This window comes from Panthera tigris, chromosome B3 (genome assembly GCF_018350195.1).
Source record: "Panthera tigris isolate Pti1 chromosome B3, P.tigris_Pti1_mat1.1, whole genome shotgun sequence".
Lineage (NCBI taxonomy): Eukaryota > Metazoa > Chordata > Mammalia > Carnivora > Felidae > Panthera > Panthera tigris.
Window position 1 is genome coordinate 547531 of NC_056665.1, and position 3435 is coordinate 550965.

Here is a 3435-nt window from a genome sequence, read left to right on the forward strand (position 1 = left end):
CTTGATTTTGGCTCACATTTCTTGCTTTTTCAGAGGTCTGGTCATTTTTTGTCATATGTTGGAGATTGTGATGATCTGTTAAGAGTACGTCGATTCAAAGAATTTAACTAGTGTCTCGGCCACAGTGCTCCGCCTTTCTGAGTCAGTTGGCCCTGAGAAATCCCTTGTTGCTGTTGCCGAGCTGTGTACAGAGATGTCCGGAGCCCCAGGTTAGGCAGCTCATGTGGTGCCTCGGAGCTCAAAGTCTGCAGTCAGACCATCTGGCTTTGAATCCCGACTACTCTGATGACCAGCTGTATCGCCCTCAGCAAATGACTTTGTCTCTGCGCTTGCTCAGCCCCATATAATGGGGGTTATATTGTAATCCGGTACCTACTTTATAGGATTATCGATATAATTAAATGACTTAATACATGTAAAGCAATCGGAAGGGTGCCTGGCATGTGCTAAGGGCTCCGTACATGTTAGTTTGCACTTAAAAAGAAAAAAAGTGAAATGGGGGCACCTCGGTGACTCAGTCGGTGAGGCCTCCGGCTCTTGGTTTTGGCTCAGGTCATGACCTTGAGGTCGTGGGATCAAGCCCCACGGCAGGGTCCGTGATGAGCGTGGAGCCTGCTTCGAATCCTGTGTGTCCCTCTCTCTGCCCCTCCCCGGCTGGCGCTCTCTGTCCCTCCCTCTCTCTCTCAAAAACAAAAACAAAAAGAGTATGAACTCTGAAACCTACCTGCCTGCATCTGTTGCCTGACTCTGCTAACCAAGAGACCCTGAGCAAGTGACAAAAATCTCTGTGTACCTCAGTTTCCTTGTCTGTAAAGGGAGAATGCTAGTGAGAGCTACTTCATCGGGCTGCCTGAGGGCCGGACGTGCTGATGTGCATGAGGTGCAGACGGAGTGGCCTCGCGGGCGACAGGTGCTGCACGATGCCCGGTACCAGCTGTCACGTAAGTTTATTACGTCACCCCCTTCCCTCTGCCCCTCAGGCCGAGGGGCCTGGCAGCACGGAGGCTTGTGGCCTTGACCCTGCCTAGGAGAGCAGAATTCCAGTGAGGCACCCACATCCGGTCACAGATGGAAAATCGGAAGGCCCGGTGTCCGGGATGCACCTGAGGAAGCTGAGTCCCAGAGAGGACCAGGGACTCACCACGTTCAGCCAGCCGAGGCAGATCCCAGGCTAGAACCCACATGTCCAGGCCCAGAGAACTTTGTCTCGGGCACAACCGGGTTACCTGCCAGCTCCTTCTGGGTTTTGCGACAGAGCCTGAGGATGGATGCACTTATTTCTATGCAGCTTTGTGATCTGTCCTGACAGCGCTCTTCATGCTGCTCTCGCCAACTGGGTTAGAAGTGAACTGGCCGGTGGCGCTGACCCCACCCAACATGGCAGGAGCCAACCCAAGAGACCGGGACCAGCCTGGGAGGCTGAAGCCTCTTCCCACACCCACTCCCCTGCTGGCCGCAGGGCGTTTGCCCCAGACACCAGGTCCGGGGAACGTGTCTTACACCATCCTGCCCTGTCCTCACCTCTCGGAGAGACTGTGGGTCCCCAGAAGACCTCTGCTTGACCGAGGTCCCCCTGAGCTGACCTGTCACCAGGGCCTTGGCACTTCCCCCTCGGGGCCAGCCTCCCCCACTGCACCACTGCCTTGGGACACTTGTAAAATAGTCGAACCTTCGCTCCTTGCCAACTTTCTAACCCCAGCCCCAGCCTGGGTCTGGTGACCCCAGTGACCTTGAATGCTTCTCTGTTTGCTGACTGTCACTGCCACCATCTCTCAGCCTCCAAGGCGAGAGCCAGGATCTTAGTCCCTCTGCCCCATGCCCCCGCAGTGTCTGCATAGATTGCTGCTAAGCCGGTCGTCACCATGAGAGAAGGACCCTCCTGGAACCGTTGGCCGTGCGGAAGGGAGACATCAGCTCTGAGAATGTGGGCTTAGTTAAGATTTTTATTTCATGGTAGACAACTACGTTTACTAAAATAACACCCAGCCTCTATGCTAAGTGCTCTGGGAGGGCTCAGCCAGGGCAGCTCCAGAGGGTCCCTCCCAGAGGGCTTCCTGGAAGAGGAGGGATCTGAAGAACAGTGGGCAGGCCAGCTTGTGGGCACTGCAAGGAGATGGAAAGCCAAGATGACACGTGTCCCCAGCCATCCCGAACCTGGAGTTAAGCCTATTTGCCTGGCTTCCTCATCAGTTTAGAAACTGTACCTCCAGAGGGGAGGGCACATGAGGCTGCCCAGGGGGCTGAGAGAGCCAAGCCTGGGGTTCTTGCCAGCCCTTGAACTTTCTGCCGCCGCTCCCAGCCACTTGCATGCTCAGCACCAAGTCCAATGATTAACATCACCTGCTGGCCCTCTGCGGGAGAGCAGTAAGGGAGGCCAAGAGCCAGGCTCATCCTCTGGGACAGAGACATGTCCTCAGGGGTTGGGTCAGAGCACAGGTTTCCAAAGTCCTCCCAGGGCGGAGGACGGGGAGAAGCCGTGGGAGGCTGGGGGCTAGTACCGCAGACCCAAGCTGCCGGGCATCCGCGGGTGGCTCTGGTCACGTATTGCAAGGAACAGAGAACTCGAAGAGTTGGGATTTGGTGACGGGCAGAATTTTCTTGAAGTGAGCACGCTGGCACCGACCCACCCCCTCCGCGGAGTGGTCTGCGGGTCTTCTGCCCTCCGACTGGGTTCAGGGCCTTGGAACGGCCCAGCCCCGTCGCGGCCGCTGTGCCCTGCTCCTGGGCCTTCACAGGATTTAAAATTTCCCCTTAACACCCAGTAGGGCTGTCTGCCGTAGGGGTGAGGGACCCCGGGCCTGCAGGGGTGCCTGGGCGGGGGGCGGAAACTCCAAGGAGCAGGGGCCCTGGTGTTAGAAGGTTCATGTTCAAGTCCCTGGACCGAGACAAGCCCTGGAGGAGCACCAGAGGGCAAGGCGCAGGCGCGAGGTCATCCTGGGGCAGGGGGCGGGGCTTCCCGGTGCGCAGATGGGGCGCACGCGGTGCAGTGGCGTCCTGGTTCCAGCGCGGGGTCCGGGAGGCGTGGCGTCCGTCCGGCTCTGCCTCCCTCTGCGCACGGACACCAGGCCCCTGGGCCTGTGCAGGGGCCTGTGTAGGTGCCTCCTCGGGCCGTGGAGCCTGTCCCCAAGTCCCCGGCACGGGGCTGCGGGCAGGGCGCCGGGAGCCGACGCACACAGAGCCTGGGCACGGTCGTGCATTCCGGAACGGTTAAAAAGGCAAAACAAAACAGGACGAAAAGTTACGCTTCCGGCAGCCGCGGGGCCCAGGCCGGCCCAGGTGCAGGGCCCAGTGGCAGAGCGGTGTCGCCCTGCCGAGAACCGCTGCCAACAGGCCGGCCGCCCGCCCGCCCCCGCAGACCCCCGCAGACCCCTCCGGGCCTTCCCACCTGCTTATGTAAGGCCTGCAGGTGGGCCGCTGGGCCGGAGCCAGGTGGGT